At 34.5% G+C, this 27,527-nt stretch overlaps 1 protein-coding gene across 2 annotated transcripts in view; it reads left to right on the forward strand.

Moving 5' to 3' along the window:
* Nucleotides 1–19,372: 19,372 nt before the first annotated feature.
* The window catches only part of LOC113497488, a 141,507-nt gene continuing 133,352 nt past the window's right edge, over nucleotides 19,373–27,527 (forward strand). Inside the window, exon 1 of one of the 2 annotated variants that reach the window (XM_026877055.1) lies at nucleotides 19,373–19,609. The gene's annotated coding sequence lies outside the window, so the exon portion shown is untranslated. The remainder of the gene's footprint in view (nucleotides 19,610–27,527) is intronic. The other variant, XM_026877054.1, reaches the window with a different exon arrangement.

Consider the following 27,527-nt stretch of genomic DNA (forward strand, 5'->3'; position numbering starts at 1 on the left):
GTAATAATTACATGGATGAACAACTCGGAAAATTAGCCGTCACCAATACTGGGCTGATCGATTATCATAACAGTCATTTGCATACTAAATTGTTGGTAACAATCTGGAACATACTATAAATATATTTAAAAAAAACAAGTCAGATCATGTGTAAGTCTTGTCATAATCTCGGATTGTATAAAATGCATGAAATTTTGACAGCTGAATGCTAACAGCTCAATCGAATATCGGGAAGAGGATTAAATTCAACTTGCAAGACTGGATTGCAGTCGGACAAACAGACACACAACGATACTGGGAAACTGAGTTAAAGGTAAAATATCTAAGATACATTTCAAATGATTAAAATCGATAAATATAGATACATGAAAACAAAATTGTAATCTAATTGTAAAACTATGATAACAATATTGACAAAAAAGAAGCTCTAGAATAAGCTCCACATACTTAAAATAAAGATTTTTATAGAATCTAATTCTACCTCTTTCATTAAAGCCCTTCAAACATAGGCAGCGGAATTCTCCGAAGCCCAGTGACTTTTACATTCAAACGAATACCGCCATATACACTCAAAGAAATCCGTATTAAAGTAATCGTCAGAAATCGTTTAAGACAAAAGTCCTTGACTATCGGAATTCAGTGTTAAAAAGACTTAAGATATAATTGAAACTAAAATCAATGAATAAGAATAATACATCAAATATTATTACCCTCAATATGAATGGGACGTGTACGAACGTTACGAATGTCAAAGTTGGAAATTCAAACTATAGAAGAGCGAATATTAACGACGGCCATTAATGCACACATTATCTAACTAATGCGAACATTAAACGAACCTGAACTGACTCCGCATAGCTCATAATGCGACAGTTCGGCGGAACCCTAAATTATAGGAACAGGGGACCTACCACTATCCCCTAAAGCAGTACCATAACAATGGTGGAAAGGGACAACGCTCTACGAAATGTAGGGCGCTTTCTCGCTTCCTCTTTAGCACTTGTCTTACTTGGGGAGTTGGTGGTGATTGGAACAATTTTAGTGTTATATTTCTTGCTAGCGATGCGATTTGTGGAGATCGGATAGCGTTTCAGACAAGATGTATTATGATGAGACTATAATGACGATAGTAAGCGGCAAATGTGGAAAATGAGTGTTTCTTTCTACTGTTAATATAATTTCAAGAGAATTTCTAAAGGATGTAGTATTAAGTAGGTAACTAACTAATCAGCTATATTTAAAATGCAGCAACCATCTACCCGTGACTTCCGTTAGCGGGAAAGAATATCAAAAAACACATTTTGGGGATCGATTTTTTTTCATGGGACATATATAGGTACAATTTCACATTTATCTAACTAATAACTGATGCTCGCGGCTTCGTCCGATGGATGTCAGCTGTAGCTGCAAAAACCTCACCTACCTGTCAGCTACCAAAGCACCATACCAAATTTTATTTAAATCAGTAAAGCCGTTTGACCATGATGAGGTTACAAACATTCACATACTTTCACATTTAGAATAATGTTGAGATGGATGAGGAACAAACAGTTTATACTATCCTATAGCATTTCTTACCAAATTAATCTATGTAGGTTGCTTGAACTGAATGCGACATTACCTACAATCAGAAACTAATACAAAAAAATATAAAGAACGATCCTATCACTCATACCATAACCCAAAATCCTAATGAGAATTGAACCAATTGTCTGTCCGTCGATTCTATAACAGGGGCATGCCGCGGTCGACCGAAGCACGTGCGAGACACGCTTCTAACTACATTGATGACACATCAAATATCAACCAGAACTGTAATTGTACAGCTGTGTAAAAGGATTCTCGTGTAGTTTGTTGGATTATGTGTTTAAAATGGTATTAGTTTCATGAACTGAATTGTTCAGGTTTTGAGGTTATGCACACGTACAGTCTGTTTGCTTAGGCATGTGATGTTTGAAAACGTTATTTTTATAACAAAAGAGTCGATTTGGATATTCGATATTAAATACAAATGATATTATGAAAAATCAAACCTCAGACGGGATTCGAACGTGAGAACGCGCCAGTCGCTTAACCATCTAAGCTCAAGAGATAACAGACCAAAAACTATATCGTAACACGCACAATAATTCACAAAACAAAGAATCTTCACAAGGAATACGCAATACCCCTGAAATCATAATTCAAAATGGTTGCTAATCCGAAACTTTTTAAACAATTCAACATCTGAAACTTTCTCCTATTTTACATGTGAAAAATACCCTATTTATCTGTCAAAGGTGGGTAGTTTGAGGCTGGGGTTTAACTCCAAGGCCCATTCAGATTCAAATGAGGCCTTTTATAAATCATTTTGGCTTTCGGTAACCGTTAAACCCTACCTATTGGGGTAAGGTCGGCAAAAAAATGTAATTCATATTTTTGCCGAAATGATTTGCGGGGACGGAAATATTTGTTCGAAAAAGTTTTTTTAGGTTATTCCTCGAATTTTCACGTTTCGTTAAATCTGGAGTTTATGTAGAAATATGTGAATATGTAGAAAGAATTGTGAAACGTTATGTGGGCGTTGAATTTATGAATATTCTTTCGAAATTAGAATGTTTTGTAACTTGATCAGGCAGTGTAAGGTTAGAATTATATTTCTAGTACATAGTTTCTCATTTGCAATGTAACCTTTTTGGACACCCAATGGTACATGGCCGTGGTAAACTTTTCTGTTGTCCTTACTAAACGGGTGTAAAGTATACTGGAGTGCAGTATGCAATCAAATCTTTTTATTTTTTTGTACTTGAGGGAAATCGAATATTTTCCAATTCATACATTATTTTATTTGAATTCCTGTGCAGCCGTCGCGTCATTACCAAATCACTTGCAGAGGCTAAAAAACGAAAACACAATTATAAAAAACGTATCATATATAATATTATTTTAACAGCTTGTACAAATAGCTGTTAAATATCAAAACGTCTATTAGCATACACTTATAAGTGAGTATTCTCTCTATAGGGCGAGGACCCTAGCTTTGAAAGCCCAGTAAGCAGTTCAAAGGGAGATTCGGATTAATTATAAAGGACACATTGTATTGAAGACCAGCCCAACGGAGTATATTGACATGTATCTGTATCATCTGTATGTATGTTTGTGTGATGTGTATGTTAATTTCCTCGTTACTGGACGTGTAGACAAATTACATTTCTCTGAACGATAATGATGAGGAATCGCGTAAATGTTTTGAAGCGTCATGTCGAAGTGACGTCAATTGTTGAAAATTTATATCTTTAATATATTTCTAATGTAATAGTATGTTACTGGAGTCATCCGAAATGGATGGACTGATTTGTATGATTTTCTTAATGCATCCCTGGATCGTATAGATTCACAAAATAGGCCTTCAGAATGAAGTTTAGCAAGCAGCATAGTAATACCTATGGAATTCTTTTGCTATGTAATATTGTCTGGTCCCTTGGCAAGTATTAATAAAACTGGTTGAAGTAAAATGAAAATTTTTAGATTTAAAATATATTTTGTTAATAAGTTCTACTTTAGAGTCATAAATAATACTTTGACTACAAAATAAAGCGAAACTTGTTTATTCGTTCAGTAAATATAGACTTATAATGTAGTAAACAGGATTAGCACGAACACCTTAAAGTTGTCAAAAAAATCCTTTAAAGGTAACTCAAACATGATTCCTTCTATCAACATTTAAACTTATCTAAACACTACTCTTACCAACTACATCCTTCTTTAATTAGGTCGAAGAAGCTAACAGTACTGAATATAAATTAATTGATCTGATACAAATGGCAAACAGTTTCTACAGTTTCTACTGTAACGAGTAACGAGTCACGTTCGATCTCACCATCGCGATCGATCTGAATTAATTGTGGCGAGATCTGTATTCGTAAATGTTAGATGATAAGGAAATCTAGGGTAAGGTATTTAGTGCTTTTTGAAATCGAATACAAATAATACAGTGGGAAAATGCAAAACCTAAGACATGACTCGAAACTGCGATTCCTGGCAATACACGCACGTTGCTTTCCCAACAATTTTTTTTGACACATCTCCTAATGAAGAAAATCTTGCCGAATAGGAACGAAGAAAAAATTATAACTTAGATCTTCTAACCACGCGGACGAAATCGCGAGCAACAGCTAGTACCTTATATGTGTAAATTTTAACTGTCCAGCTACAACGGTTCATGTGACGCAGTATGATGACAGGTGGATGGACAGTCTAGCCTCAAGTTTCCGTCCTTACCCTTTGAGTAGAGAACCCTAAGAAGCAACTACTAAAGAGTTAATAATCAAGCAACATCAGTTGTTTACACACACTAATTAACACATTTCTCTTCTTAAAAAACTTCAAACGAAACCTTTTAACAAAATTAATGTTGTTTTGATCGTTCAGCTGAACACGTGTTTGTTTATCAGGAAGATATTAATACAAGATCGGTCTGTAATGTACTGAGTGTGTCAGGAAGGCTGACAGATGAAGTAACGGCTTTGGATGAGGTTGCTTTAATTAGGTGCAAGTAATTGTTAGAAGTTCACTACATTATTATAACAATGTTCGATTGGCATATATATGCAATCTTAACTATCGGGATAGGCCGAGTAGTTTGCCAGCCAGATGGAGTGTAAAAAAAAAAAAAATTGGCATCTATTGTTTTTTCTGCTGTTATTTACAACATCTCTTTGTAAATGGTGGAATAAATAAATGGTTCCATTCTTAGATGTGAATAATTTGACAGCTTGGGCCCACCAGTTTGTCCACGCTATCTTTTAATACAAACAAGAAAAATATGATGTGAATTAATTAATTTAGTTTGTTCATCTATTCTTAAGACTTCCTTAAAGAGGTCCAAAACTTAATACAGAATAGAAAAATAGGGAAGGAACTGCTCCATCAAGGGCTAAATTAAGATGAATTAATTTTGAAGAAAGGCTCTTAGAAGAGCAGAAACAGTTTTCAAAATCAGTCTGAACATTTCATTTACACATCGCATAATATTCTTTGAACACAAAAACACATTAACCAGCATTCAAAGTACAAAACGAGACAAACCAAGGTGGAAATGACATGGTGTGTTCGCAGACATCAGATCGACGCCGGCTTCCCTTCATAAAGATCATTGTTAGAGTGAGACAGCGCTCTACAGAGTATAGAGCGACTTCTCGCTTCATAGTGGGAACAGGGTTTGTTAGAAGATGGTGGTACAGCCCCAGATCGGCGCCGGTTTCCGCCTCGCTGCATTCGCCCGAACACATTCACTTGAGGTTCGTGTAAACCACGATATATGTGTATTCATTAGTGAAGTCCCTCGATTTAGCTGCCGTGTTTGAAACTTGGCCGTGATTAGTTATCTTCGGATTGTTTGAATTATCGATGTGGTGTTAGATATTCCTCATAATCTATGCCGTACGTGCTGGGTCGTACGTTTGCATTTATGGTATAATCTGTATTGTAAATTTGAAAGGTACCTGTTTCTGAGTGTGTCTGTCGGTCTGTGCAACTTTTATGGTTAGATTCGTGAAGATTTAATTCAATCATGTAGGATTAGCTAGAGAGCTTAACCTACTAATTCTGTTCCTTACTTGGAAGGGTGGGCGACATGGGGTGCTGTTTATAAAAAAAGGTTTTCTGATATAGAAAAAGTGCTACTTTATAGCATACCACTACAAAAAATGTGATTATTTCTTAACATTTAAAAAGAACCCCTTTTTTCAGAACCAAACTTGTATTTCAGCAACCAAATAGCATTTTAAAGAATCAACAAAGTCACATTTAAATCCAGCATTTAGATTCAAATCCATCGTATCGATTTCTCGAACCTAACTACGTAACACAGAATTTGGCAGAGTCCTGCGAGCTGAACTCTCATTTGGCATCGAGTCTGAACGTGTTTATGCAGCCTCTGTACCATATGTTTGGCTCGAAGAGATTCAAATCGATTTTAGGACAGTTTTTTTTTGTTTTTCGGGGTTCGTTTTGGTGTGATGTTTGGGTATAAGTTGTGTTGATTTTTTTTTGGGTTATATTGATTAAGGAGAAGGTTGGTGAATTTATTTAAATTATAGGTACGTCCAATAATTTAACTAATTTTAATTTTTTTTTTTAATTGCCTGAACATCTGCCGTCATTATCAGATTTTCCTGGTCTTTTTGAAGACTTTTGAGTTGTTTTATTTGCAAATTCCTTGTCCAGTTTACTCACTATTTAACACAAAAATAAAATTAGTAATTATGTAGCATTGAGGCATAATGCATCTACAATTAAAATTCTTAATTACAAAAAAAAAAACAAATTAAACATTTGTCAGCCCACCAAATGATCAAGAATCATAATGATCAAATTTACGAAAAGCTCTTCATCATCGTTATACCTTCACGCTATAACGAGAGGGTGCTGTACCCAATTAAAAGTAAGCGAACCGTTTCCAAAGATAACGCGCCCGAAAATTGGGGATAAAAACGTGGTACCATCAGTACCATTAGTGCCATATGTTAGTGGCATGAGTGCGACACATTTGGTGGTGATTCTGCAAAAGATTGAACGATTAATTATAATGTGAGTGGGGCTTGAGTGATGGTTTATTTATTTATGTACCTAATTTATGTGAATGGTTTTGACAGGGTATCAAAGAAGACATTCTTTTTCGTTTTCAAGTGTTTCTTGTTTCCTCTAAGAGAGGTTATCTATAAACAATTTTTTTTAATCTAATTGTGTATTAAATACAAGAAAAGAACTTAGTTGCCTAATTATGAGACGTTTTCAAATTGGTTTTTTATTTTATTTATTTTTTGTCACTTTCTCGTCCTCAATGCAAACAAACATATTAATTACTTCCTAAAAGCTCAACGATATTTGTTTTGTAATTATTTTGTTATTAATTTGCCGCTAAAATTTATTATGTCAACAAATGAACTTACGCGGTTGAAATCGTTCACTTCAGCTAAGTTTAAGTCAATTTTAAGTTTGGACGACAAGTTACCAAGTTTTGGCTCATACTGCAAGCGTCGCATTAACTTGTACAGTGTACACTAACTCAATAGTTAATGTGTTAGTTACGATGTTTTGGTAACAAGTATAATATACTACATCCCCCTAGTAGAGGTAAAATAAAATGTATTAATATTTCTAGCCTAAAAAATCGCAGAAGTAAAAAACTGCGGACTAAATTCTCTACCAGTCAACCATAGGGTGATGCTTTGATAACAAGAAGTAGTATTTTCTTATATCAATCTCATAATTCATATTATAAAGGAGTAGAGTATGCTTGCTTTTTTTTGTTTTAACGCGCTCATCTCAGATAGTAGTTGTCCGATTTGAAAAATTATTTCAGTACAAAGTCAATTTATTAAGGAAGGTTGTAGAATAAAACATCTATGATGAATAGGAGCAAAACAGTAATGAAATATGATACAAAACCGGATAGAAGATGCGTGAACTCTAAAACTATAAATCCGGTTTCAAAAATGTAAGTCGTTCGTTACAGCTGGTATCCCATAAACTACTTAATATCCCCAAAATGCACCTAAAGGTACAATTTCTCGTCAGCAAGTTCCATGGAAGTTACAAACAAAATGAACCACACAAGTGATGCGACAGTTTCACATGAGCCGCGTCTAGGAATGCCGCCATTTCCTCTAGACTTACTCGGACTAGTTTCACCCAAGGCGCCACCTATGTGGAAATGGATGGCTTCTTATGGCAGCTAGAAACACGGGATAATCGTGGAATGAATGTGGTTTGTTTTATTGATGTTTTATGGTACCTAACTGGTTGGAATAGACTTGTTAGATTTCTAGACAGGTGAAGCTAGACTCTTTTTAGTTTTTTTGTAAACGTGTGTTAAAGTGAAGTAGAGGCAACATGCTGCAGGCCCGAAAAGTGATCAATGGGACTTCATCAAAGTCATGTATGAAGTCCCATTGAATGAAAGGGTTTTCATTCTCATTTATTCCAAAAACCACTGGAAAATTGTTAAAGAAAATATTGTCAAACAATGTGGTGAGACCAAAATCCGGATTGTGTCCAGAAAATGCAGCAAAAGGGTTTTAGATTAAAAAAACTTAATTGGTAGATTTCAAAACGATATTTGAAAAGCATTATTAGTTATTTTTATTAATACAATAATACGAAGACAGAACATATGAAAGTTAGGGCTAGCAGCGTCACTTACAAGACAACTTACTTAGTATCTGCCTTTTATTGTTTACAGGTTAACACGAATTAAGTAGTTTATTTTGCTTATATAAATACCCAATTGCATCCTCTTTTTTAAACCAGTATTTACGTTATATTACTTCCAATGAAACTGCAAAACCAGCTGATCCAAATAACTATTATGATAAAAAACCATAAGTTGTCAATAGATTCCGGTCGACATATTTTTATTAATTCTACTCGTATTTCGGTTCCCCACTGTGATATTAATTAAGGATATTTAAGCTATTAATTGCTTTCATGTTGATTTATTTGTTTTGTCTGTCGGTTCACTGTTTATGTATTATTGATATAACATTATTTTATTTACTCCTTAAGCAAACATTTATGGCAACTCAAACGAACAAAGCATTTCATTCTAATACAATATTATTCTATGTCAAGAATAAGGTAGCAAAGTTTGTTAGTGGCAATGACTGCTATGCTGGAGGTCGTGGGTTCGATACCCATCGATGATAATTATTCTAGTGTTGAGCACAATTAATTGTTCCAATACTGTTATGTATTAAGCGGTAAGTGTAAAAAGAATGGCGGTATAAGTGAAAATTTCCATGAAGACTTGGGAAATCCCAAGATAGATAATCCTATAGATCGGGCTTTGAAATAACATACAAACAGTATACAGGAACATATTTGGTTCAAAAAACAAAATATAGAGCTAGAGATAAAATCCCAAGCGGGGTGTTCAAGTCTCAACGCAATATTCCAATGATTCGATCAATATTAGTGTACACACTACCTTCACATGAATCAGGAAAGCACGTACTTCCTTCAGAATAGCGACTATTGAACATGTTCATTTGCATTACAAAATGCTATAGCTAAATATGCTATCGAATACAACTATTAAACGCAAAAAACTTCTTAAACCCCGGAAACTTAGACCAAATAATCTTAAGTGCGAGTCAGACTTGCAACACTGACGGTTGAAAACAAATGGGTCAAAGGAAAACAAATCTTTAAACAAAATTGGTCACCCATTAAATTTAAGACCGTAACAAACGGAGCTTAACCTCAATCTTTATTTTTAGTTGTAGTTATAGCGGCAATAGTAAATATAATAATATCGTCTGTGAAAATTTTAACTGTCTAGCTATCGCGGTTTATGAAGTACACCCTGGTGATAGAAGGACGGACAAATACAGTAAGTAATAGGTTAAAATTTTTACCATTTCAGTAAGAAACCCTAAAAAAGAACAAAGCGTATGCGGAACGTATCGTTTTGGCGGTACATTTGAAAGGCCAGTAACCTGTATTTTCAAAACTAACAAATACGAGTATTTCTCAAAATCTGTTATTTTAGCATGACAATAAAAAGAGCCGTCTTATCAATATGGATATCGCGTCGTGGACGTGGCTAAACACAATATTATAACTGAATTCTTAATCGATTTAAATGAGAATTTAAGTGGACTATGAATTCATGTGCCGAAGTACCAGGCAGGCGTAATTCCAAAAATACAGGCTGTAGTATATTGCTTAACGGAAGAATGAATTTTATGTTTTAGGTGCGCACTTCATTTTGCCATCGTGTAAAAGTCTTGAAACGGTAAAATGTGAATTAAAATGAACAATGCAAAGATTGATAACCCAGACAGAAAAAACTGTTACCACCACAAATGACTGGACCAATTTTATCAAATCAATCTAAGAAAACTCACACATAATTCCCCTTTAATACAAAACAAACTAAATTGAAATCGCTCAACCCGTCCGGGAGCTATGGTGCCGCAGACAGACAGATAGGCAAACAGAGTTGACATGTCAAACTTATAACTCTTTTTGCGTCTGGGGTTAACAAACGAAAATCCCGATAAATGCCTAATTTAAAAAAATACGACATTTTCCAAAATATAAATCGTTAGTTTCAACTAGTTCTTCTGACTATCTTGTTTATTGAACACCAAGATACATTATGCTAACATATTCACGCCGGCCGACGAAAGGGATGAGCAGAATATTAAGCTCTTACATTCTTGGCAGGGTGACGAACAGTTTCTTAGATTTGTATCTGGGATACCTTGTTTCCACATCTATCTAACGTTCTAAATACCTCTCAGCTTTGTATGATGGTCTAAATTAACTTTTTTCAATTGGAGTAGGTAATGGCCAAATTGCATGCCTAAAGAAGGTTAGTAACCTCTTTGCTTGGGTGTAAGTTGAGATTCAGCATCCTCTAATCAAATGTAATATGTACCTTAATTAACATGAACAGGTAACATCAGATCTAGCTGTGTTACTAATATTATCCCCCGGGCGATGCAAGCAAAGGTAGAATCAGGTGTAGGTACAAGTTGGTATCCGATAGTGAAGATCAGGAAGCAGAATTTAAGCCCAATTCTTACCTCGCGGAAAGTATACTCTTCTCTTAGTTGGGGACCTAGCAAAAAGAAAAACAATTGACAGTAACCATAGGCAAGCCATTTGGAAGCACTAAGGACCTTCAGGTATCCAAATAGGAAAAACAACGAAGGTCGGCGCGTTACTGTCAAAAACTTGATTTCAGTATAACATACTTCTCGTTTTAGTTTCAACACACAAGGCAAGGGCTAACTAATGTACTCTATTCATCCCCAATGAACAAAGGCAACACCTTGCCATAAAAACCCGGTGCTGATAATCCCGCCATAAACCTTACAACAACAGAGGCTAATGCAGTAACCTTGTATCCCTTAGTACCAACATAACGGCTCACTTCCTACTTCCTGTTTCTAACTTATGCTAATGTTGGCAGGCCCGAATTAGCCTTAATTGCTATTAAATTTATTTGCGTACGTGATTTTTATTTTAAGTTTTCTGGATTTAGTTGCTTTGAACGTCACGGTTTTTGTTTTATGATCGATTTATAGGGATACTAGCTTTTCGCCCGCGGCTTCGCCCGCTTCGAGGTCTTTTATATCGAGTTTTCTAGAGAACTCTTCAAAAGTCCAAGATAAAAACTATCCTATGTTCTTTCTCAAGGTCACCTCTGTCTCTGTGCCAAATTTCATTAAAATCAGTTCAGTGGTTTAGACGTAGGGATGGAAATTAGGCTGTCAATATTAAGGTTTAGGGTTTGATTACCACCCAAATTGGGTTTGATTTTATGTTTCCCATGACAAGATTAGATTTTATATAAAACACATTTGCATAATAACATGTCGCGATATGAATTCGCTTCACAGAAGTTCTTATTTTCAAATAAGCATGCTAAAACTTCTGGATACTTGGTACCATGGGTTCAAAATTCGGTTCAACCGACTTACGCTGTATATCTGGTACTAGGACATACTTTCATATAAAGGCAATGAAATAACCGATTAATATAACATTCTCATTTAATAAAATTGAAGTTATCCCCCACCAATCCACAGGGACTCGTGTCACAAAGTCGAATTAATTTCAAGTCCCCCCTCAATGAAGCACAAACAACATAATAAGGGCTTTGTTTGCTTCAAACGGCTTTTAGAACATGACAATTTAAAGCATGTATAGTTAAGCTGATAGGATTGTACAAACTGCGTTATTTACCTATTTCTTAACATCACTGGTTTCGGAAAAGATACTTGTATATACTAGATTACTAGAAAGACTATCTGAATCGTCCCAAGAACCTATAAATAACAAATTCGTATACCTATTTAGTATGTGTAGATAAAGAAAATTTAGCTATGCATTGTTCCTTTAGTATCTATATTTCTATTTCTGAAAGCGAGTGCTCTGTGTAAATTTAGGGATTATATCAACCTACATAAGGATCATATTCCTTGGAAGCACTAAAAAGTCCTTAGTTATAACGCTTTTTTCAAACACCAAACATGATGAATACAAGTCACAGTGAAGCCCCTCGCCCCTCCAACAGTCACAAAGCAATTAGTTCAATGTTTCATATATAAAGATAACAACAAACAAACAATAACGTGTTTCAAGGGTTTTTATACTGGAGGGCACTTTGTATCACTCAATACTTCGAGGATTACTCCGGAGGGACTATTCTGTTCACTGCAGTGAATTGTAAATATTTTGATACTTTTTTTTTGTTTTTTTGTATTAAAAATATAGCTCGGAGTTCCGTACTTCTAAGGTTTAAAAGAAACTCTATAACGTTATTGCCGCTGTCTGATTGTTCGTCTGTCAATGGGCTGTATCTCATGAAATGTGATAGCCGGTTAGTGGGATTTTTAATAGACGAAATTCTGACACCGCGAATAAACTCAAAATTGAGGTTAAGCGTCAATTATTTAAATCATAAATTTGATCAATGACCAATTTTCTTTGCAAATTTACTGTCTTCAGAATAGGCTAAACTTACGTGCTGTAGGAACCCTCCATGTCGGGAGTCTTGCTTGGTCTTGTAGTCACCTTTTCAAAGGTTCATTTTCTTCTTTTACTGATTATGTACAACAGAGTTTGTAGTTAACATTGAAAGCATGGACAGAGAAAATAAGTACTGACTTGATTGTAATAAGCATAATTAGAAAGTGAATACTTACATTGTAAAATATTTCAGTACCGGTAAAGCTACGATATTACGTAATAATAACTCATAAAAGCGATTGACAGCAAAAATTGAGAAGCTGCTAATCAATCATACATAACAATCATAAAACATTATATTGAGACGCATTATTATCATTTCGGTAACTAGTTCGTGTATAACACTAGTCTCCTGTTATTTTTGCTGTATATGAAATTCTACTGACACTATAATCTTTAATATTTCAAAAGGCCTCAACCAAACACAACATTCACAAAAATTAATAGAATATATAGCAATAACAATTATATCAGAATATGCCCTCAAAATGCACTCGTATGGCACGCGTCCGTCACAATCCTGAGTGACAGACAAACGGACAAAAACAACGGATATTGGTGACACGTGCTGTAATAATTTGTGCTCACCCCTTACATATTAGTGGGGTGAGGGCAACTGACATGGGAAACCAATAAAATATTTCTGACAGAAATTTATATCGCATTTAATTTAAATTGGAATTAGAAATAGAAATATAATTTACGATGGTAGCAGTTGTTTGATTAGATACAAAATTAATATACATTTCAGTCTATTTTCAGTTTTAGTGATGTTCTAGAATATTATCTATATTACGCTAATGCACGGATGAAAAGTTTAAATTTGATCCAAAATTAAGATCTACTGGAGCTCAGCTTTGGAGAAGCTTTGCTGTTTGTCGCTGCCATGCCATGTATCCTAAAGTATGTATTTCTGATGAATTACAAATTGTTTAATATACACATCGAAATAATTCGTGCCCTTCACTATAGATATCATAGACGGTTTCAGCCTCACTCCACAGAAGCTGGATTCCAAGCCATGGTAAGCCATCAAGTCGCTTTGGCTCTGGACTCAATATATATAATCTTTAGTACTTAATATATGGATACTGAATAGTTAGGGCTACTTAAAACACAACACGTAATGAATAACAATTTTAGAAGTTATTTTTATAATCCAAAAATCTTACTTAAACTTACAGTTGGTACCTATTCTTTTACACAAGTTACTCTAACGAACAAAAATTCTTACAATAAAAATAATCCTCAGGTAATTTCAAATATTGAAACCACGTTACACCAAGTCAATGCCATGTCACCAGTTCTGTACGAATAGAACTGCCATCTATTTCACACTGCCCTTTGATGTCACGTCATGATCTTGTTTTTTCCGTTACAAATCTCTCGGTGGAGGCGTAAGTAGGTGAAATTGCGTCGTTTTGGGGGCTGCAAGGGCTTTCAACATCCCCTGATGCTGTGTTATTGAAATAGGTATATTTAAGATGGGTTTTCCTTGTGTGAGGATAAGTTTAAGTGTGTTTTAAGGCAAAGTATGGTGTATTTCGTATTGGAAGGAAAAGAATTGATCGTCATAAGGTAAGGTAGAACTGGTAGGCAGATTTTGTTGAGCGAAAATGCTGGAGAATACCAAAATAAGTGAAAGAATACAAAAATAGTTTAAGCAAAAGTAGTCTATAAACTCATAAGTAAGGTAAGTCAATAGAGAGGAAGTCAGACGCTTTAAAAAAGATTTTTGTTTCGCTATGAAAGCTATACGAGAAAATACGAAATGAGAACCAATAGGGACTACACTCCGTGCCCTTAAAGTAAATCGTACAGGTTAAACGACAGGTTAAATACCAATGTTTCACTTAATGTATTTCATGAATCACCGTATTTTATACCTTCCTATAGAAAGTACAGTGAAACAGAAATATATTTCAAGTATAGTGATAAATAGTCTTTACAAAAGCAAAAGAATCCCGAAACATTTCTTACGAAGTAATTTAAAACATCTCACTAATGGAAGTTCTAAATTTGAACTACAATGGATGCGCACGAGTCACAATTGCGTTCTATTTCTGTGTGGCGTATGCGCAAGCGCATATCCGCCCGATTGTTTACGAGGGTAGCTAGCTAGGGTTGTGCGGTATCCAATATCGGATATCCGCAGATGGAACTATTGATGAATCGGATATTTTTTATACCTAATTTTAATAAAAACGGTCATATTATTTTGTTACACCGATAAGTATTGTAAATGCCGGTTTATGAGGAAAACACATCTTTATTATTTTTTATGACACTTTGAATGACAAATTAAAACGATGTTTGTTGACACAACGTTTTCTTTAGTTTATGATCTGGTTTGATCTATAAAACTAGATTTGATGAGCTTTATGGGCATAATTTAATTTAACGGCTTAACAGATGATAAGGATGTATTTTAAATCGGGACAAGCAGGCCTCGCCTATCCATCCTATCATACCTGCTGAAAATCAGGATGAACAAGGATATACAAAACCACCAGCAATTTAATTGGTAACGCAACGAAATTAATCAGAATGAGTAAATATTAAGAGCAGAAAATAAAAGGATGTCAATTTATAAAAGTTCATGTCAAGTTTTAGAATATTTAGGTTAAAAATGTCTCAAATCTCCATAAGTTAAATATTGGTCCATCTCCAAAATGCAACCTCAGAAGTGACTCCGTAGTCTCATGCATTTCTATAATAAATAACAAAAAAATCATTACGAACATCATTAGCCATATGTTAAGTATTTGCGCACGCGACGAGGGTGAGGCCTATTCACGACCTTGTAATAAGGGGTCCGCAGTGTCAGAGGGTTCCGTGCTGACCGAAACAATTTATTATAGCACACCTGAGGGACTGAGCTGACGTAATGAGTGGTTCTAGTTGTGGGAATGAAACAGCAATATTCAGTGTAGAGCGGCATCTTTTTTCCACAAAAGCAACTGTTAAAGTGTGAGTGGTAGTAGAAGGCCACCTGGGGTCTATAAATGTAGTATTGTAATTAGTTAAAATGATTAAAGGATCGGGTGTAAATTATAGGGGTATAGTCTCGTTTTGAAATGGCGATTATGGTTAGTGATTATCAAAGTTTGCGACAGATGGTAATGTGTTTGGAGGCGTTGAAGCTTTTTGTGTTTGGTGAAGGGTTTTTAAATTAATGGTTTCGGTTTGGTTTTTGAAGTAGTGACCTACATATAACTTGCAATTGTTATAGAAAACTATAAAGGATTGAAGAACTCTGCAATAATTTGTTAATGGGAATAGTATTAGAATTATAATAATTGAACTTTTATTCTTCTTAAGTTACCAGCACATTTGGCAGTTCATATTTTGCCCATAAAAGTAGGTTTTTGTTGAAAAGCTTAGATATTAACAAGCTAGATTTATGAGCTATGCCCTTCAAAACTGCGTCTCACTATCTAGGTTTTTCAAAGGACCTATACGTGACTAAATAAAATTCTCACGATAAAATTGCCTTTACAATATTTGGAAAATGTTCCAAAGAGGCTGGACGCTTCACTGAGCTACGTTCAACGGCACTTGACTATCAACTTCGAAAATACATACGAAAACCAATCTTAGCTGTTTACCAGAAAGTTGAGTTTTCCAATTTCCATGTGCATTTCCACTTCTGGATATCAGTTCGTTGGATTTAGAACAATGTGGGGTTACAGATAGAGTTCATTTTGTGATGTTCGATGTCCAAAGCTGCTCGGCGCTTTTAAAGGCCGTGGTTTAGACAGGATGAGGTTAATTTTGGATTTCTTGCGTTTATATAGAACTTGTTAGTGCAACGGTCAACTTTATATGTGTTAGTCTAAATTTGATGCTAGGTTAAAAGTCAGAAAATGTCTTCGGAAAAAATATTTTCCTTAAGTTATGTGTTTCCCAACCATTTGAAGAAAATTATGCTGTATTTCAATAGCTTTAATCAAAGTTTTTCCTTTTTTGTCTTCCATAGTGCTATTTTGTAATTCTACAATACAAATCCGATCCAGGGAGGAAAGGGAATCTTAAGTGAAGCCACGTAAAGACTAATTTCAAAACAAGCTGTAAAAAAACAACGTTTCTTGCAATAAGGAAGAGTCGTAATAAAAGGGACATAAAAGAAATATATAATCTTCATTTGTTCGTTAAGGTTCTTGTAAAGATAAGTCTTTAGGCAAGACTAACTGTACGTATACTGTACAGTTGTTCAAATACCAAATGCTATGCAGGTTCAAGTCAGGTCAGACACTACCCGCTTCCTCTCCCGAGGATAAGAGTGTCCTCCTCCCAATGTCAAAAATTCCTCCCCCCTTATAGGACAGATTAGGATAGGATACCAAGGTGTAATAGAGTGGAAACGAAAATATGAAGGGATTGTGTAAAAGATAAGGATATCAGAAGAACAGAGTGAGATGGACTCTTTCAACCGCAAGACATAAAGTATACATGCATGAAGATTGACTGGCACTAAGTAGTGTATATAGAAACTTCAAAGCAAAACCCTCTTCAAAATCGGAAATACCTAACAAGTCTTAATTTTACTCCCAAAAACTTTAATAAACAGTACACTGATACAGATTCCTGCTAAACTGACGGGAAAATTCCTATCCAAACACGCAAAACAGCTTCATAGCTACAAAGTAAATTTACAAACTGTGGAAAGACACGGGAACTTTAGCAGGCTAGCGGGTGAGTACAGTGCGCCAGTGTGAGAGTACAGTACTCGCACGCAGCACTTGCACACTCGAGTGTGTCGCTGAAAAGCCTGCGCAAAAAGGTTTATACGTCGTGCTGTTAGCGATGGATGTGGGTGATACGCGGCCGCGGGTTAAAGGAGGTACACGAAAAACTCGAAAGTGTTTAACACTTTCGATTTTTTCGTGTTGAAGTGTAACTTCTTTAACGTAAATTTACCGTCACCGTTTTTTTAGAAAGGTGTTTTCACTAGGGTATTATTTTAGTAAGTTTATGCCCAAAAGTAGGGTCTTATCTAAACATGAAACATTTTAAAAGCCCCAAATATAGTAGTAAGGTAGGTACCTTACTACTATATTTAACCCAATCAAAGGGTGTCTTGGTTTAAGTTAGTGCAAAAACATCAATAAGTAGGTAGTAATCAAAAAATATTTCATTTTGTATACGATTCTGCGTTCAACAAACATTTGTCTGAAATGTAAAAAACTATGAAATTTACTTTTTCAAAACATTAAACTTTTCAAGTTAAATCGCTCTTTCGCCCGCTCCGCTCGTCACCAACACCGACCTCCGCTGTAAGAGGCTAAAGCTTTGTTCCAAAAGGCTTGCCTTTGATGCTAGTTGGACATTGTTCTTTTGAGAATGTCACGTCACTAATCATATAGTGTTGTACCTTTGTTATAAGCTTGTCATTAATTAAACATTCTGTTCTGAAAATCTGGACGTTTGCTCTTTGAAATTTCAATGGGTAGGTATAACGAAGGTAGATGATTTAATTCTGCTGTTTATAAGCGTTAACAAATTGTGCGGTTTTTTAAGTTTATTGAAAGTATATTGAAGTGACAATTCCGAAATTTATTTTCTCATTAAGTACCTACTCGCATTTCAAAGAGCCAATGATGATGGTACACTTTACAAAAAAAAAGTGCAAATAACCAATCTCTTAACATCAAACCCAAGTCTTAGTGATTTTTTAAGTATTTAACCACAATAAAAATTCAAAACACGGAAAAACTGACCCGAAAACTGCCAAACAAAACCATGTTGCAATCTCAAATATTCCAAGCCTTACAACAGAAGTTACACAACTCAGAAATTAAAAAAAAAAACTCCACTCCACAGTCCGCGGGCTTTCGAGCAAAACAAAAATGGCCGTTAAACTTTTTTTTCTATGTTTTTGCCAACGACCTCTCGTTTCGTATATTATTCATAGCCCGTTTTTTACACCTTACGCCTTTTACCCGCATAAATGTGAATTATATCATTTTTACCGCTATTTTTCCGACGAAATATCCTAAAATCGGTATTCGCTTGTGAAAAAGTGACCTCAATATCCTTATGTTGCTTTTGTCTATTCTTTTTAGAAATGTGAAAGTGTAATATATGTTTGTAACGGGATTTAATATTGTTAGAATTGTCTTTGTTTGGGTATTGACGTATCGTATCGATATTTCTTTTTGGCAACACAATGCCTTCGTGGTTATCGTGTCCATTTATGTACCTACTTGCCTTGTACACGCCTTAGATATTTTTATATTTTTTAACTTTTCGTATTTTTGTCCTAAAGAACACTATACTCTGCCCGGCCTAAGTTGACCCTTTGAACAGGTTGACAAATTGTCTTTGAAGTGAAGGACAGAAACGAAAATCGTATTTGTTTCATTATGAAATCTTTCTATACGATGAACTTCTGCTTTTGTGTGATGTTTTTTTCTATCATCATATTTAGTGCTGAAAATCTCAAATCTCAAATTCTTTATTTAAAATATTGAGGCCTTACTTTAAAAAAAATTATAAAAAATGTAGTGGTTTCAAAAATAATTATCGTAAACATGATGTGGGGCGCTTTTTACACTCATAATAAAACCAATAGACTTGAGTGTACACTCACAGAAACAAAAAACACTACTCAAATAATGTTTTTATTTTTAAACCGAGTTTGAAACACGTGGCCCTAACAAAAACGCGCCAACTCACAATTTGTGCAATGATTGTACTAAAACTAAATGCGTGCCATGTGGTCATTCCCGGTCATGCCTTCGCGGGTCCGCTAACTTCATTCTGATCTCCCCGTCCCTTTCCTACAAATAGTCTTCCATTCAAATTTTATCTGTGCTTTCTCTCCCTCTCGCGCCGCCGTCAGTTCGCGTCGAAGCGTTGAGCGTGGTGGGTGTCCGTCTCGCTGTCGGAGTTCGTGACAACTTTCGTAAAAAATACTTTTTTTGAAAGTACTTCGGAGTTTGTGCGAGTGTCAAAACGGTTTTTGTGTTGAGTGAATTGAATATTTGTGAAAAAAATAATTTGTTTGTGTGCATATTTTGGAATGTTGCAAAGATCTCAGGTAGTGCGGTTTCTGAACGCGAAGTGAACGGATTTCTGTACGGTTAGTATTATTTTTCTCTTATCAATCCATTGTCAGAGTGCCATTTTTATGTGGTTGGTTAAGTTTTTTCGATAAAACGCACTGTTTATCGTTATCAGAGCGAATTTGTTGATATGGTTGGGTGGAGTTTATCTGTACAACTAACTTTGTGCAAATAGGTGCAAATAATTCAAAATTACCTGACGACCCGCATTGTTTCAAGCGAAATAATTCAAGGTTTGTCGACTTGTAATTTCACACAATTGTGTAAATAGTAACTTGATTCGAGTTTATTACTAAACTGAGCGCTAGGTGGATTGTTACAACTTTCAAGGTTGTTGTAGAAAAAGCCTGAATGTTGTCGGTTCATGCAAAAAGTACCGTGCATACTACAACACGATGTTACACGTCAAGTGTAATTGGCTGGAATAATATTTAAAACATAACGATACGTAGGTATTTAATGATATTTATTTAACCTTAGAAGGCAGGCTGTATATAATATGTGTAACACATTATGAATACTTGAGTAGGTATCGACGCGTTAGTTGTAATAGTTATAATTATATTTGATGCGTATTTAACTCGTGACTATATCGGTTGCCAGTTGAGGTGAATACGATTACCAATCAAAGCAACAATTTTGATTTGATTTGATTGTTAAGTGTCGTAATGATATAAATACTATCTACCTAGCTATATACTGAATAATACGAATAATGCCTTTTTCATGTCTTCTTCAATGCTTTCGGTATATTTTGGCATTTTACCTATACCTTTCGTAAGAAAAATATACAGTTATGAAGGTTGAAAGTCGTTTGTAAACTGTTATTATTATCACTAATAACGTAGCAACATGCATGATCATCTAAATGCACAACACACTGCTTATCTGTTAGTTTTCATATAATTAAAGAGATTATTACGTGTAAGCCTTGTCTATGGTTCAAGATAGGCACGTATGGACAGATAATGAACATTGCACTACATAATTACAAAGCCTAGGTAGGTATTATACTCACCCACTGCTACTAATGATTTTATTATGAAAGTAAATCTGTTTGTCTCGCTTTCACGGCTACACCGATCAACTTACATTTATAAAATTTTGTTTACGTTCATAACTTTAACCCCGAGAATCGACAGGCTAGTTTTTTACCGCGATATACAGCTAAAAATGGCGGACAGCAGCTACTATCCTATTCCATTAGAAAGTCTCTTCAAATAACTAACCATTTATTCTCTTGAGCTAAACTTCAATAAACAGCGTCGAATGCAGTCTCGAACTCAGCTGAAGTTTTTGGCAATACAGCATTCGACACTAAAAGTGCTATAGTCAGCTTTTATTCCGGTTCAAAACAAGGAGCCATCAATAGAATGCCAACACTGAAAACCGAATCTAACGTCTAATCCGTTGCTTATTTAGTCATGTAATGCAGTCAAAGGAGTCGGTAAAACAGACGTGTTCTTAAAAAAATGTTGCATTTTTTTTTAAGAACATCTCTTGTTGATATAAAGGCAAAGGCATATGACTATAAAGCTTCTGTGAACACTAGATTGTTATTTTGTTATTGATAAGCTACAAAACCCTCAAGTTAATATTGATTAAAGAAGGTGTCATCTTGAGTTAAATATTAAGCACTATGTAACAAGATTTCGCTAAGTCACCATTACGGCGTAGTCTGAAACACGCACAGATTCAATTAATTTCGCCAAGTCTAGCTGAAATATACCATAATCCTTATATTATACGTAATTTAATACGTATAAAACATGAACAGGCTTCGTAATTAGTTTTCTTGTTCATACCGGTTACTGTCAAACAATTGTTTTATAGCCTTCGTCAGAGATGGGTCGAGTTTGACTAGCGTTTTGTGACGGGACTTTGGAAAGGTTTATTTAGTTTTACACCTGTAAATTAAATTGTCTTCAACGTAATATCAAGCAAATGAATAAAAGAAAATATACTTTTGTAAATAATGTCAATGGCCAACACTAAACGCAAAGAGGCAGATTTTGTTTTTTAAACTGAGGTTATTCTTTCCGGAGAATATATACCTGAGTATGTGTTGAGTCGTGTTAAATTATAGATCTAATTTGAAATATGTGTAGTATGTGAATGTACTACTAATATCATAAATAAATACTTGAACACAATCATCATCATCATCTCAGCCTATCGAAGTACACTGCTGAACGTAGGCCTCCCCCAAAAAGCCACAATCATCCCGGTCCTGGGCAGCCCGTATCCATCCGCTGCCAGCCACCTTCTTCAAATCATCGGTCCATCACACAATACTTAAAAAAATCTTCAGTTGTAACTTCATAGCCTTCTTACTACACTCACTTTACATCTGCTTGTGTCATCGAATCCCCTTAATAATACGAATAGCGTACTTAAAGGTGTTAATATCATGTACCTTGGAGATTATATTGTGTTACACGCAGTTCTGCGGTCGAAACTACAATAAATATGTATTGGAATAGTAACTAATACGCTTTTATTGGTTATGTTACAAATAGTATCTACCTTTGAGAAATATGATCATTGCTTACGTCACGTCTAATAATATACCCTTTAAGCTTGCTATTGACACCTCTTTATTAAAAAAATCTGTCAAGTTAGAGTCGGACTCACGGTACTGTAAAATAGCAACGTGATCAGAAATAAGAAAATGTTTGCAAAGTTTGCATTTTTATATTGACCTGTAATTCGACATTCTTTTACCCTTTATCATTTCTAGTCGGTATGTTAATTAAGTAGTAAGTTATACTCGTTTGAAAAAGTGAATCATCATACCATCTAAGTTTATGTAAAACTAGCATGGAATCTCAAACAGGAATTCATGTTTTACTAGCTGTTGCTCGCGAGATCGCCTGCCACAAGTCGAAAATGATAAAAACCGTCCTATGTGTTAATCCTGGTTTAAAACTATCTATTTACCGAGTTTCGTTTAAATCCGTTCAGTAGTTTTTGCGTGAAAGAGGAACAAACATCCATACTTACGAACTTTCCCTTTTATAATATTAGTAGGACTATAACTACTATAAGTAGGAAATATGGGTAACATTCTAAGTTCCAAGTATTTTTTTCTAAACAATAACAGTTCTTTGTAACAAGTCAGGTAAGCGTTCGGAGAAATTGGGCTCTGATCATATTTCAAAGGGCGTGCATTGTTGGTATTGTTTTACCTTCAGAAACTATTGTTAAGGTTTTTATTAGGAATATTAAATAACATTTTTGTATTTCCCATAAAAATCTGCATTTTAGTTCCCACGTATTTCGTACTGTTGGTTACTGGTGTATTTATTTATAGCGCCATGATGGAATGGCGTTTCAATATTTGTGTATCAGTATTTCCATTTTAAAAATTGGTATTTAGTCAATAATTTCTAATTACATATAATGATGTGTCGAAATATTAATTCCCTTACCAAAAAATTACGATACAACCTAAAATCTCCTTTAACAAAATTTCTCACAACTTTTCTAATATTCCACAAGTTTCTGAGTTACAATGCCTTCATACTCACCTGAATGAAATCCATGGAACATTTCTTTCATATTAAACTTATTTCGTATTTTATGTGACTATAACTTTTTATTCTGAATTTCTTATGTAACTTTGGCTAAGGTAACGTGTTAGGAAATGAAAATAAATTACCTTGTGTCGCTTGCTATGAACGTGTGACATAAAACGTGTAACTGTTGATAAGAAATTGCTCGTGAATTCATAATTGTATTTGACTTTACGATTTTCGTTTTGTTTTTAATCCATTTTGTTACAGTAATGGCGGTAATTCATATTAATTACAATGTTTCGTGCCGATTTGTTGACATAAACTGTTTTTTAAGTGTCACGCGTGCGAGGCAAACAAATTGTTTCATTCATCCAGACTCTTGTAGAAAACATTTAAAATGTGCTGGTTTTTGTTAAAATTATTAATATTAATTATATTTATAAAATTATTGTAAAAAGCTTTATTTGACCTCCAAAATCTGCGTCGCAATCCGTGTTGATATCGACGTTGATGACAAGAAAAAAATAAAAGACTTTTTATAATTATTTTGTTGTCTTATCGATGTTATGGCTAAACAAATCGAGAGGCAATAATATTTATTTTGGTTTTTTCCAAGTAGAAAGCAAAAAGTAAAATGTGTGTATATGGCAATTTCTTCCTCGGATATCCTAGATAAGGCATGATGCAATTTCATAATAAAAGTGTTCGCTATTTAAATCTGCCCGCCATTGTTTGAATAACAAAATGGCGCTACACGAGTTTCTTATCGCTTAAGCGACGATTAAAAGAAAAAAGAAAAAAACAATGTGATTCGGAGTTCGTTGCCCTACGTCTACAGATGTATTTTGTGCGATTATATGTAACAAACGCATTTGCATAAAAGGGTTGTACTAATAAACTGTCTACTTAAAAGCTTAAGAATTGCAGACCAAATGAAAAAAATTCTCAACTAGTACGGTTACGTAAAAGTCTTTTATTTTATAAAATTTTAGGACACGGATAAAAATTTTGCTGTGCAATATTCAATATCACAGAATCCATGTTTTACGAAAAAAAAAACACATTTTCAGCATCCCATTAACTCAAGCACTTGTCAAGCCATTTTAATCAGCGTTGCAATCTCCAATCGCTAATACACATCCATACATAATGTATGGCGCGATATTGTATGGGTTTGATGACGTCATACATACACGAAGGTCATACAATTGAACGGTCGAATAAAGGTCGGCCTTAGCCCTTCAAATAACAAATGGTACCATAACAATGTATTACAAATTTCATAGGGAATTGAAAATTTTGCACAGGAAATTGATTTTCGGGTTCGGATATTTAATGTTTCGGTTTTATGGTGAAGTTTAACATAATGTTGGTGCCTATTACGGTAGCATAATGTAATATGTGGTGTATGATTAACATTTATAAAAAAAATATACGCGATAGAAGAAAAGGATCAAAGAATTATGTATACTATACTTCTAGTGAAGTTCAGTTACTTCTTGGTTGGATTAAGTAAGAGTATGATTTTCTTGATTTGGGAACGGGGAAGAATTCCGTTAGTTTACGGGGAAGACCGGCACACTCCTTCGCCGTCCCCAGGGTGAAAGAAGTCTATGAGGATTGCCAACGGGAAAAATTAAAGGAGTATGATTTTTTTACTTTAAGGGGCTCGGAGAAATTCATTTTTATTATGAGTATGAAGCAAAAAATGACGGATTTCATCACCACATTCTCTTACCAGCACATTGGTTTAAGTATTCATTAATTATTACACGAATATTTTTAGACATAACGACATTTCAAATCCAAGTTCATGGTACAAATAGTACTCTTAACATTTAATTAAATCGTCTAAGTTCTACGTAACGTTGAGTTATTAATAAAGTTAGCAAGTTTATCTGTCGCCTAGATTCACCAGATATCTAAATTAGTTCATATTTCACTTGTTTATCTTTAGATTCCATCTTAGATAATGAGTTATACGTACAAGACTAGTTATTCAAAACTAAAGACGATTATAACTTAATAGTTTAATGGTAATTAAGTAAATTATTTGACGAAATACTTCAAAAGCCTCGAGAGGATTCTTCACAGTCGTCAAGAGACAAAAACCAGTCAATGGATCGTATGGAGATGTTAAATACAAACCGGTTTTAGCGGAAGATGCAAAAACTTATGTCTAATTGGAAGTAAGACATTCAACGCGTTTATTGAAGACTTTTTTGTTAGTAATTAATACATGATTTTTATGTGTCTGATCTTGAATGCGCTATTGCAGAGAATACTTGCAGCAATAAACTTGAAAAATAAAGGAGTATAGACTTAAACTGAAATAGAAGTAGTCATAATAGCCTTGCAGTTCTATCATCAGATTATGCACAAGAAGTCAAAACGAATGCAGGGTGTTCAAAACCAATGTTAGTTTTTAAAAGTAAAATGTTTTTTTTAATTATTCTCGATCACCAGCCACGATTGATAAACTTCAAAGGAAATTTTGTTTGTAAGTTATCTGGATAAATACATTGGAATCTGGAAACGCCAACACGCAATGTCCCACGTTTTGGGTCTCCTAAGGATCGAAGCCGCGACACGTCGCTCACTGTGGGTTTGGCGTGGTGACTAAACGACTCTGCTATACGTGTAGACAAAATGGCCGTTCAGTTGTTTTAATCTGGGATTGAGTCACGTGATTTGTCAAAAGGAATTGTCATTTCTATACGTTTTAATTCGTAGGTGAGCGAGCGAAATAGAACAATGCAAAATAGAATTATATTGTTTGACTTGCAGATTAATTATGTGCTAAGTAAACATTACTCAGAATTATAGTTATGTTGTACAGTTTATAATTACAATGCTAACCTTCAATATTTACCGGGAAGTTAAGATATTAACTGGCTTAAGTAGCAGGAATTATTTAGACATTTTATTCTTTCCCTGACGTAAAGATATTTTGAGTCTCAGCATCTAATATTTGGAGAGATTTTTGAGGGGAATCATAAATATAAAATTTTAATATTTTTATGAGCTTTTTTTCAAACTTATACAGTATTGAATTTAATTGCCGTTTCGGCTGTCATACCTAACCACATGCAAATGACACTTTTTTTCTTGAAATATTTGTAAACTTTGATATTAGACGAGAATATCACGAACATATTGATGTATTAACATAAGTTCTTTATATCAATATAATATATCTACTTTTCTTTCAAATGGCATAGGTTGTGTATTACTATTTCCTCTTATCAAAAATTAAACATCACATATTATTATCCTATCCTATAGTTTCTACACCTCTCTCCCTCATTAATTTTTTACAGGTCTCGATATAAACCATTAATTATAATTATGAACACCTAACTGATACATTGAGAGAGTAATTTTCATTCACAATGGACTGCTAATAATGACTGAGCGTAATTGCTATAGTCCAAACCGGATGTCTAGTATGTATGATATAACATAATGTTATAAAGTTTTCAAATAATAGATGTTATTGGGTACAACACTATTATAGTTAAAAACTAGTCTAGCTTGCCCGTACAATGACTATACTATAAAAAAACAGGGATATTTGTATTGTCATTTGTTTTACAATTCAAAAACACCTAGTTTGTTCTCTGTTAAAAAAAAACCACTTTAGTACATTTCGAAACACAGATTATATTCAATTTTTGGGATGTCAAAAAAAAAGTTGCAACCTATAGACAGTACTAAATATCGCCTATCCTTCAAGTCTGCTAAATGCTTTAGTCATAGATAACGTCGTCTAGTTGTGGAGAAGAAATCTCGCAACGAACTCCATAGAAAATTTAATTGTAAAATCATCTTCCATCATCCAAAACTACGTGTCTACTAAATATTACCAAACCCTGCCCAAACATTAGCCAAACAAAATTATTATTACAAGTCCTATTAGGAACAAACGATTAAATCCTTCATAATACATATTACCCGGAATCGTAAAGCTTAATACAAAGCACACAAGTTTAACAATCTCTTGATTTCCATAATCATTGAATCCACAGAGCAAGTAATAAATTAGACAAGTCATAAGTTGTCTAATAGAGGGTTACGTCAACTGCCAACACCGTTTGACACTATTGTGAGAGAGAGATGGCGCTCTACGCCGTCTATTGCTCTCTCGCTTGCACAATTTCTGCAGCTTTACTTAAAGATCTAGAGGTAGGCTGCATTTGTATGTTACCTGTCTTTGTTTGACTTTTGTATGGCAACGGTTGAGATTATGACATAATTGTCGTGTTAATTTAACGTGTTTAAATGTTTTGTCGAGGTTATAGAAAAGAGGATTTTAATGCTATTATTAAACACATTTTGTTTGACTCATGAACCAAGTGTCTCAGCTCGGTTTCTCACAAATAAATCCAGCTACCTAATCAACAGTTAAATTTAAATC

The sequence above is a fragment of the Trichoplusia ni genome, chromosome 9 (genome assembly GCF_003590095.1).
Source record: "Trichoplusia ni isolate ovarian cell line Hi5 chromosome 9, tn1, whole genome shotgun sequence".
Lineage (NCBI taxonomy): Eukaryota > Metazoa > Arthropoda > Insecta > Lepidoptera > Noctuidae > Trichoplusia > Trichoplusia ni.